This window comes from Sus scrofa, chromosome 12, assembly GCF_054392235.1.
Source record: "Sus scrofa isolate SSC_HxYL_T2T_F1_AM1 chromosome 12, Sscrofa_HxYL_maternal_Yorkshire_Landrace_v2.0, whole genome shotgun sequence".
NCBI lineage: Eukaryota > Metazoa > Chordata > Mammalia > Artiodactyla > Suidae > Sus > Sus scrofa.
Window position 1 is genome coordinate 25109953 of NC_139394.1, and position 11300 is coordinate 25121252.

Genomic DNA, 11300 nt, shown 5'->3' on the forward strand with positions numbered 1-11300 from the left:
TGTTAATTCCAGAACCACCGGAGCAACGCTAACCACCGCCCGCAGACGTTCTAATTGCCGTTAATGCGGCCGCCTCCGAAGCGAGCAGAAATCTCACATCCTTGTGATGCTGGGGATAGGAACCAGGGATGACCCCCACACAATAACACCCCTTGGTAATTGCGTATTTCCATGGCATCTCGTTCTGAACCCAAACGGAAAGGCGACCTCTGCTCCGTTTGAAAAGCGAATTTCCTTTGCCTTCGCACACTGAAGACAACAGTGATTTTCACCGGATTTTCAGTGACGCCTCCCTGAGCCCCAAATAGCGAATAGGCGGAGTGAAGGGAGAGGATAAAATAAAAACAGCAGCAACAACATGAACCTTTTGAGAGCAGTGGAAAAGGACCACATCTCCCATGGAGATTTCAGGTAGATGATTTCTCCATCTCTCGCCAGTCAAAAGAGGAAAAGAAAGAGGAAGAAAGAAAGAAAGAAAAAAAAAAGAGTCTTCAAGTGGACAGTCACCGGATGGTCCTCATTTAGAAAAAAAAAATTTTTTTTTCTTCAGGGAAAAAAATGAGCGGAGTGTTTATGTCAACTACATATTCCCCTAGATACGAATTTGTGACCACAAAATTCCTTACACAAATTCGGATCTACAGGGTATATACAGAAGACAGATAGATCTTCTTGGCCCAGAAATTTTCCAGTTCTCCTACTTTCCTCGCGTTCTTCCTTTGGGGTGTGGTTTGAGTGCTTTGGTTTTATTTCGTTTTGTTCTAGGTTTGCGCTCTGGGAACAGGAAAAGGCGCTGTGGGTCCATTCTTGGGATTACAAGGGTTTCAACTCTCTTTCTCTTCTCTTAGAAACAGAAGCAGCCGGTTCCGCAAAGGGACACGAACCTCGGGGGCCGCAGCACAACTCTCCAGCGGCAGCGCATGAATTATGAGAGTAAACATTAGCTAAGCACAAAAGGAGAAGGGTCATCCCGAGGCTGCTAGTCAGAATCAGGCCCTTCTGGGTGCCCTCGCGCCACTCCCCTCCCCCCAGGACTTTTTTTTTTTTTTTTAAAGAAAAACAAAACCCCAATCGGCAATTCCGTGCCCCCTCGCAGCCTTTAGTTGGCGATCAAACGAAAATCTAGATATTTTCCAAGGCGCCTCTCAGCACAGGGAAGAGCGAGAGGCGGCTGGGTGTGAAGGAGGTGTCATAAAAGTCCTTTTGGAAAAATTCAATGGTAAAAAGAGAGAGGAACAGCTGTAAAGAAAAATGCTGGGAGACCAAGCAGATGGGGCCCCGGATATTTAATGACAGGCAATTCCGTTTACAACCTGAGAAAAAGATCAAAGGCGTTTCATTTCCGAATGAAGGGTGATGAGGAACCATAAAAGATGCAGCCAGATGATGTTCAGGCCCCTCCCAACCTCCCACACCTCCTGGGGCCAGAAAAAGGGGATAACAGCCAAAGTGTGAGGACGAACCCCATTTCCCCCACCTTCAGGCAGGCAGGCTCTCTCAGTCTCCACTTGCTCATTCAGCCACCTGCTAGGGTCACTGGCAGTGGGACCAAAATGGGGATCTGGAAAACCTGGGGCATCTGGAGTTTCCAAAGGAACTTCCTGGGGCCACCCTCAGGATTTACTAATTTACAAATTTACTAAGCTGGGAGAATGGGGCATAAGCTGGAAGGAACTGAGTCCTGGACTGTGGAAGTTGAAGGCCTTCACAAGGGGAGGGGAAGTGTGCACAGAAGCCTCTTCTCCATCCAGACTCCCCACCACCCTTCTCTCTAGGTCTGAGGAACAACACTCCAATCCTGAGTGAACTTGTCAGAATAATATCAGTTTCCATAACAAATATATCATCAACAACAACACACACACACACAAACATACAGCAAACCAGCCCTGCAACCATCACACTCCAAAGGTTTCTGCCCATCCCCAGTCCTGGGACCCTTGCAGGTGGGCAGGAGGAGAGCTTTCTCTTGCCAGCAGTTAAGTCCAGAGGCCCTCTGATTTTCTATCCCAAATCTAGATTGCTGATTGCCAGTGTTGGCTTCCAGGCCTGATTTCTAACACCAACATTCTCCCAGCCAGGGTAGACTCACATATATTTGAAAAATCACACACACACACACACACACTCTATAATATTGTAGTTGTCTTTGCCAAGAGAGACTAATAGATAATCTCAGAGCCCTCTTTGGGCACCCAGGGAGACTGTCACTTACCCTTGGACCCACAGACAAAATGTGTTGGTAGGACCCCCCACTGGCTCCCCCAGCATCAAGCAGGGACCTTTCCAGGTCTTGTCAAAGGCCACTTTAGTGAGGGGCACCATGACCCATTCCAACTGGCCAGGCCTCTCCCCCATCTCATACCTCCTGTTCTTCTCAACTCACCCCCCCCCAAAAAAAAGCCCATCCGACTCGTTGGCTTTTCGGATTTGGGGGATAGCCACTGGCCTGACCACTGGGGTGCCTCTCTGTTGCCCACACTTCACAAGAGAGGCGACCCTGGTGCCCTGGAGCACCCCAAGAGAGAGGGTTGGGGGCTGGGTATGTTAGATTCTTGAGACAGAGCAGGAGAATTTTCTCCTTCGAGCGCGGGGAGCCACCACCTGCCCATCCCACCGAGGCTCCGCACCCCCTACGCCAGCTCGTCCCGCCGCGACGGGTGGAAGACTAGGTTTATCAGTGACTCCCACGATGGGGTTCACCAGAGCCGGAGGCTGCCTCTCCCCGCCACCCCCAAGAACAGCAATACGCATAATAATAGCATAATAATAAAAACTAGCAAGAGCCAAGGCTCCACCGCGCATTCAGAACCACCTCCCCGGCGCTCCCCGGTGGCTCGCTGGCCCCCCGGCCGCCTTCTACCGGCAGCCACAGGTTGCTGGAGTGACCCTTCGCCGCTCAGCCCCTCCGCTGTCCCGGGCTGGCCCAGCCCGCGCGGCCTCGGCTACCTTTCGTCGTCGGCGAGGAGCGGGGTGGGGGACAGAGCGAGGGGGCGAAATCGCAGGCCCGGGGAGGCGAGCCCCCGGCGGCGGCGGCGTGGAGGAGCACGAGGCCCGGAGGGGCGCGGGCGGGAGTACTCACCGGGCCGCTCCCCGCGCCCGCCCGCCCGGCCGCCGCCGACCCGCCCGCCGGCCTGCGCAGCCACCGACGAGCTCGCCCTCGTCCACGATTGTGCGTCCGGAAAACCGAACCTCGGCGGCGGCCAGAGGAGCTCCGGCCCCCTTGGTGGCCGAAAACAAGACTTTGGGGGGGGGGTGTTTTTGTTTTGGAAGCGCAAGTTTTCGTATTAATCTCATACTTTGGCAGTCTTTGTTAAACAGCTTAAGGCGCGTCACCGGCCTCTCGAACATTTTAATAATTTTTAGACGCCGTGACCTGCGGTTCACCCCTCTCGGACCTCCCCCACGAGCAGGCAGTTGCTATAATACGCTGGCGCAGTTCGCTGGGTCATATTGGATTTTGTGCTGGTCATTACTTGGGAGAAAAATGACAGAGCAAGGAATTTGATTCAGCTCATCCTCTCCAGCTCTACTTTTTGCCAGTACCTTCTCTTCCCTTCACCCAACTCCCACCCCCCAAAAGTCCCATTCGGATAGGACTCAGCCGGCCCCGCCTCTGCTTTGATATTCCATCGTTCCTATATGTTTTGGTCAGCTCTGGTTCTTGGGGTAAAGAGGGAGAGGGTAGGACTCCGCAGAGCTCCCTTTGCGGTCCAGGAAGGAGGCTGGCACCTGGGAGACGGGGAAAAGTGGGGATCTGGGTTCCAGAGAGCAGCCTGAGCCAGAGCCCCCTTCCAGCCCTTTCCTCCAGATAAACGACAGGGCCTGTATTCCCACCCGACTTTACACTCCATCTGCTTTATTCTCTTCCCCCCGTGCCAGAGAGACCACCATTTCTCTGGAGGCTCCACATCCCAGGAATGACCCTTCCACCTCCCGGGGCTGAGATCTGGTCCATAGGCCAGGATGTCTGGGGAAGACTGAGAGACTCCTAAGAGGGGCTGGACTGCACTGGTCAAAGTTGGAGACTTGGCTTTCAGAGGGTTTAAATCTCCTTTTGAAATCAAACAATATCCTCCTCACTCACATGTTTATTTAAAACCACTTCTCATCTGTACTATAGCTCCTTTGCCTGCCCTCAGCACCACCCTAAAGAGGTTCAGGAGCAAAATCAAAGAGGTGTTAAAAATACTCAAGTGATTTTTCTTAGGTTTGTCCCTCTAGGATTAGAAATGGGTGCAGTGCCAGCAACACGTCCTCCCACCCCTTCTCCAGCCTCCAAGGAACCAGCAGAAGTGGATCAGGTGACTCCCCTGCCACCCAGTTCAAGTCTAGGGGGAGTGTCAGCAAGGGGGTATCCCCCTAGTACAGAGAGGTCAGAAGAAGGCATCCGAAAGCACCCCATCTGACCTTGGGGATGATAGAAGACTCCCCTTCTGAGGCCCCTCCAGCCCAGGACCCTGGGATGCTCCAGTCTATCCCATAAAGCCATCAACTGGCTAACAGTCTGTCCTGGAATGAAGGAAAAAGAGACTGAGGAGGAACAAAAAGAAACAGATTCTCTAGTTCAGGATTTGACCTCTACCTCCTCTGGACCCCAGGAATTCCTTCCTGGTCTGACTCCTCAGAAAAACTTGCCTGAAGGCTGAGTACAAATAAGGACCCACACCTAGTTGGTTTAGTCAAAAACTTGGGTCAAACTGATCAGAAATTAAACCGTCGTCTCTCCTGGTCATATTTCCAAAGGTATCTTTATAAATCTCCCAGGTTAGCTTTATTCTGGAAGGACAAGCACCCAGAGTACATCTCCTATATTAAATGCTTAGAAGCGAATATGATGACATCTCACAATGCGACAGTCATTTAAAGACCTCAAATAAGCACATGCCCTGGTATTATAATTACAGTCTCTCTAAGCATTTTACTTAAGAGCTAAGCTTAATGCATGGATTCAAAGTTCATTTCAGGCCACCAGCTAAAAAGATCTCTGTGAGGCCATTCAGTATTTTTCCTTCTCATTTCCTCTCCTTCCTTGAAATAGGAAGAGAGGGATTCTGGATGAGCACACAAGTGTAGGCTTGGGAGAGTGAAAGAATTAACAAGCTAACTTGTTTCAATACCCAAGTTCTTAAACCCAAGCAATTTGGACAAAGGGGTGGGAGTTTTTAAACTTCCTCCAGTCCTGGCCCATGGTCATGGGGACTCCAGCTGTCTGGACGCAGCCTGGGGGTTAGGAATCCCTGAAAAACAGGCCGGCCTGGGTGCAGGAGAGAGACAGGGGATCCAGCTGTTTGGCCCCTTTAGGGACAGCCTGGTGGGGCTGCTGTCGGTGGGAATCAGGTCTTCACCTTGGAAGACTTCTTTGGCCCCACCGAGGTCCTGCAAGGACGTGTGGGTAATTGGGTTTTTAAAATGTGTGCGGCTGGGTAGGTTTTAATTACATTTTATATGGTGACTCAAAGGTTATCTTTGGGAGAGAAAATTGCGCAGAGGATTGGCGATGCTCAGAGCTCTTTCTTTTGTGCAGTTCCCCACCCCACCAGAGCCGGTTTGGGGAGGAGGGTTTCTTCCTCGCTCAGTTTCTCCTTCCCCAGGTATCTGCCTGTCCCCTTCCCCAGTTCCACCCCCGCACTCCCTGAGCCCACAAGCCTTCCTTACCTCGAGCATCCCGTGCTCGCTCTCTTCTCTCTGCACGCGCGCGCGCGCGCGCGCGCACACACACACACACACACACACACACACACACACAGCCTCCTCCCTTCTCCTAACCCGCCCCGCCCCCGCCGCTAGACGCCGCCGCGGCCGGCTCACGCACGCTGTAAACTTTTGACCCTCCAACTTTGCGACCCCTCCGGCAATAACACTGGCCTCACCGCCCAGTGTCTCATTCTGCTGCACCGGCTGCAGAAACCCAAATGCCAAACGCCTTCCCTGCCCTTCCCCCTTCGCCCCCTCCCGCCCCCGCCCCCGCCCCCATCCCCGCCCCCACGAAAGGCCTTGGACTGGGGAAGAAGAGTCAGCTTCGGATTATTAAATAACTCCTCTTCAGGGAAAAGATGCCGACTCCACTTCCGGCTTTCTTCTCCACTTCCCGCATTTTCACCAGCCCCTCTGGTTAATTTGCCTGGAAGGCTTTTGATGACCCACCCCACTCAATTCCTGCCCCTGAGATTGGGGCCGCGGTTGCTGGGGGAGGGGACATTTGGGAAGCCATAGAAAGGGCTGACCTGGAGAAAGGTGTTTCAGGGTGGAGAAGCGTGGAGAGAGCTTGGAGCAAGTATTCCTTGGGAGTGGAGGGGGCCACAGGCCCCATGGAGGCTGGAGAGAGAGCTCAGTGTCCAGTCTCTGCAAGGCCCAGCGGGCCCCGGGCCACCTTGCGCGGCCGCTCGCTGGCGCCTCGGAGGCTCCAGCCTGGCTATGAACTTGGTCTAAGGCGGACTCTACTGGCAGCTCGGGGACGTTACAGCCTCTGCCTCTCGGCCAGCTCAGCGGCCGCGCGGCGACCTGTGCTCTTTCGGTTTCCTTGGCTCCCAAATATCGACTCCCAAGCCCCCACTTCTCCCAGGGAAGGATTTCGTTTCAACTTCCCTAGGGGTCCTTGGTGGTGGTTGGGGGGTGTCGGTAAACAGAAGAGAGAGAGTGAATTAGAAAGACCCGCAGAGAGAAAGACTGGAACAAGCCCGAAGAAGCTCCGATTTATGGGGCTTCTGCGCCATCGCTCCCACATGCTGGGACTTTCCCTCTTCTGCTTCCCTAAACGCGAGTTTTCAGGCTGAATCCCTTCCTTTCCACCTTCCCCACCCCCACCCCATCCCCATCTCTAGGCGAGCCAGGCTGGGGCCTGCAAGGTACCTTTCCTCCCTGGATGCATTCACCCCTACCCCACAGGACTCCGAGGTCAGGGATCGCTGCAACCAAAGCCAGACGCCGCACTCACAGGCCCCAGCGAGGCCGCAGCTCTAGCCACCTCAGCCCGAATCCACTCGGAGAGCAAGGCCAGAGCGCGCGGCTGTGCAGCCTTGGAGAGGTTTCCAGGAAGGAGAAGTTAGAGGATGCTGCAGAGAGCGTATTTTTCCTCTCCAAGAAGCGATTTGGGGAGAGAAGAGAGTGGACAGAGGAGGCCTAAAACACAGAGGAAAAGGCAGAGAAGGGAGCGAGAAAGAGATGAAAACTTAAGGTGCTGATACTCGGGTCCGACAGGTCCAGAATTGCCCGAAATCCAGTCCTGTCCAGTCGCTTAAATCCCTCACTTCCCTTTGGAGCCCACGCTCTGGGTCTCAGTAAATTCACCAAAGGGAGCGAAAAATCGGCCTAAACCTGTGGGTGGCGGAGGTGGCGGCGGCGCGGCCGGCGGCGCGTAATGTATTCGGCAACGGCTCCGGAGCCCCAAGTAGGCCGGCGCTCCGGCCCCGTCTGCTGACCTCTGCGTGATCCCGGACTCTATGAATTATTGATGAGATATGAGCGTTGATTTCCCCTTTCAGGATGCAAACTCCATTATATTGTTAAAATGGCGATTTAATCGTTGAGAATAGCTTTGGTGTGGGTTTTCTCCCCCAACTCATTTGCGCCTCCTTCCTTTTCATTTAACTCTCTTAATTAAATCCTTTAACAGATTTTAATCACTTTTTGGAGGGAGGGGTGGGAGGAAGGGGAAGACCATCACTACCAACAACAACAAACACTAAAAACAAGCCGGAAACCCATAAAAAGCTTCTACCTTGGGGAAGTTGAAAGGAAGGTGGGGAGGGGGTGTTAACCCCTTGGGAAAGGTCATGCTGGGAACAACCACCAGAGGATCCATCCATCCCAGTGCTGGGGCAAACTGACTCTGACAGGGAAGTGTTGGGCCTGGGAGGTGTTTAATTCCACCCTGGAGGAGACGTGTGTGGAGTCCGACCGTGGGGAGTAAGTCACGCTTACCCTTCTTGCTGAGAAGCCAAGGGACATGGAGCTCGGGCAAGAGACTCTTTCTTGCAGGGAGCAACCCTCCGTTCTGTGCTGGGTGGGGGGCACCGCTTAGGGAGAGATGTTCTTTCTCCTTAGGGGCCCCCGTTTCTCCCCTCCCCCACCCCCAACATCTCGTTTTCCAGGCGGTGTCTGGGTTAATTAATATGGATGTGTAACAGCGCTCCAGCAATCGATAAATCCCGCTGCGGGCAGATCCCAGCCTCGAAATCCGATTACTCTGAGAAACTCCAAAAAAATGGAGACAGTGACCATGGGGCTCTCCCCTTAAAAGAATGAGGTGTTCTTGGCCTCTTGGCCTCCCTTGGTTGGCTGGGCTGGTCCCCAAGCTGGGAAGCCCAGGCAGGTGAGAGCCTTCTCTGCTCAGTCCTGGAAGGGACTGCATTTGGGGGACTGTGCTGAGCGGTCTGTCTTCTCCTTTGCTCTGAATCCTTGGCTTCCACCCCAGCATCTGAGCCTCAGTGATAAAGGAACCAGGCCCAAGAGAGGTGCTTCCACTTGGATCCTGCTCCCCACACCCTGATCCCCTAAACCCCAATGAATATGTCTCACAGCCAGGGAAGAGTTAAGTGTCCTGCTGCAGTTATGGAGAGGAAGCCGATGAAATATGGGCCCTTGGAACTCCAGGCCTGGCTGGCTTTCCTGTTTACACTTCTTTATACTTCCTCCCACCCCGTGGCCTCCGTGAAATAAAACAAAAAAACAAAACCAAAAAATAACCAAATAAAAGAAAATAAAATCAAATTGTCCACTGAGGGGTGGTCAGCCTGGCCTCAGAGAGAAAAGGGAAACTGCAGCATTAACCTCTGGCTGCTGGCCCCCTCCGGGCCTGCCCCTGGGGGCAGGGAGCTGATGGGTTTGGCCAGCGGGTGCTGCCAGCCTGCAGCTCAGAAGGTTGGTGCCTGGACAGGGCCAAGGAGGGGAATAATATCGGAGAGGAGGAGGGGGGAACAGTTTTCCCTGATAATGTCTTGGAGAAACTGGAGCAGAGGACATGGGTGGGTCTAGGGCCGGGAGAGCTCCTTTGCACCAGAAACCATTTGGAACCTCTCATCCCCTCCCCCAACACATCCTTTCGGGGTTCAGGGAAGACCAGGTAACCTGAAAGGGGGAAGAGGAAAATCTAGCTAGGGTGGTGTCTTCTCCAGGCAGGATTTGCTCAGAGCAGGAGAAGACCCCTCCCCCCAAGAGTTTTGGCTGCTGCAGCGGAAGCGGGCACCCCCCCACCCTGCTCTTTGCCATTCCGGAAAATCTGCCTAGATATGCCCAACAGATGTCCCTGGGTTGCTAGCCCCACACAATCTTTATCAGGGTTTGCAGAACTGAGGTGGGAGGGGGCCAAAAAAAATCTTGAGGAGCAGGCCTGGTGGTCTGGGGGTTCTCAGAGAGATTGGCTGGTGGGACTGGTGTGGCCTTAGAGTGAGATGAGGGCACAATAAGAATGGGGTTTCCCTGGCAGCCCCAGGTCCCCAGATTCTTCTGCCACTGAACTCTCTTCCTTTGCTCCTCATTCAATTCATTTACCTTGTCCAGGGGAGAAGCCCCTGGCAGTACTATGCTTCCAAAATGTATTAGGATTTTAAATGGTGCTCACCATCTTTTGGGAGCTGACCAGAATCTCCTTTCCAAGGACACAAATGCCCCATGATTCTGGGGGAGATGTGTCTTCACACCAAGGTGAGGACCTCAAGCTCTCCCTTTTTGCACTCCAAGCCTATGAAGGGTCTCCTGTAAATCAGACCTGGGCAGGGACAGGTGGCTGCAGGAGACAGAGGTGAGGGGGAGAGAGTTCACATGTTCTTTAACGTGCAGTGGGGGAATCTTATGACCCGCTCCTTGTCCCAGAGCTCAGAAGCCCCTTAAGGTGCCATGTGTCCAATTCCAGGGGCAAAGAGAGCTGGGGAGCTGAATCTAGAGATGGTGGGCTGGCAAAAACAGGACTGACAAGAGTGGTTGACCCCCAAAGATCTTAAAATTGGGAGGTCACTCCGGTGAATAAGAGGCCTCTGGCTTTTAGAAGGAGGATGACCTAGGCTTAGAAAATAATGAAATGCCTCTGGTTTGTGGTGCCACAAAACAAAGGGGCCTCTAGACTCCAGTGGGGAGAGAAGAAGATAAGGAAGAAGAGGCAAGACAGCACCTTTCCAGTTTTCTCTCCCCACTCCTGAGTCCCTTTTCTGAATCTGCCCACTGTTGGGGTCTGTGTTCTCCAACAGGTTTTATTGGGGGGGGTGGATTGCCAGGATTCTACTTAAACACCTAGCTCCCCTAGACAAAAAGAGGAACTCTCCCATTCCCCTCACTCCTGGCCAGGAATTAGGCTTTGGATTTGAGGGAAATGCCCTCCCTCTGTCCGCTCTGCACTTGGACCTCAGGACCCTCCCTAGAGCCAAGCCAGAAGGTGGGCTTGGGACCAAAAGGCCTCGGCCTCTGGGACAAGTTGGGTGCAAAGGCAGCACGCTCCCTACCCTGGGAGAGCCCTGAGCAGGCCATGGAGAACCAGACTACCCCCCTTTCATGGGGCTCAAAGATCTAAAAGCCAGAGATGCCCTGATGCAAGGCAGCCCACCACAGCTGGGTTAACCTTCCCCGTGCTTTTTCTCAGCTCAGATGGATCCAGATAAAAGTGCCCGGCGGCGCACCCACACACACCCCTGACCAATGAATGTCATAAAGTGGGGAGAGGTCTGTCTGAAGACATCAGGAGCGACGTGGTCCCCCCCCCACACACACACAGGGCCCTCCATTCAGCGGTACACACCCCTCCTTCTTGCCCCCTAAATTTCCAAGGGCACTGACGGAACCCACGCAAGCCTCTTCGCCACAGAGTCACACACTCCTGCAAAGAAAACCAGGCGCCCCGACCGTGGAGGCCTTATCAACCTGAACCGAGTGCCCCCACATCAGACACCCAGCTTGTCTGAACGCGGTGCAAAAAGCGGACTCCATCCCCCCCCCCTTACCATCCTACACCCCTGCCCAAGGCAAGATTTCCTTCCCCCAGTTCCAAGCCCTACAGTTGCGAGGGGAAAAGCGAAAGCTGGAAGCGACTTACTGCCGAGGAGAGCTGGGCCTGGGCTGCCGCCACGCCACCGCCACCGCCTTCTGGGCTGGGAAGAGCGCTCACCTACCTCTGCCCCCTTCCCCACTACGGCGAGCAGTTAAAGTGTCACTTAACATTCTGGAGAATGTGAAATATACCGCGCGGTGTCAACTCCCCAAAACCATAAAACTAACTTTATGGACCTCACGTGACTTTCTCGAGCCAGTGAGGGGTATCTGTCTGACTTCTCGGCGATTTTTACGATCTAACTTCAAGATAAAACCCCTAT

The 11300-nt window shown here is 53.7% G+C and overlaps 1 protein-coding gene and 1 non-coding gene across 2 annotated transcripts in view; both read right to left on the minus strand.

Annotated features, from left to right (window-relative positions):
* The window catches only part of HOXB3 (homeobox B3), a 41106-nt gene extending 29955 nt beyond the window's left edge, over window positions 1-11151 (minus strand). The window contains exon 1 of the mRNA XM_084983084.1: window positions 11024-11151. The gene's annotated coding sequence lies outside the window, so the exon portion shown is untranslated. The remainder of the gene's footprint in view (window positions 1-11023) is intronic.
* MIR10A (microRNA mir-10a) lies at window positions 577-656 on the minus strand. The gene has a single exon (NR_038531.1). It is a non-coding gene; the product is annotated as a microRNA mir-10a (primary transcript).
* Window positions 11152-11300: the final 149 nt, after the last annotated feature.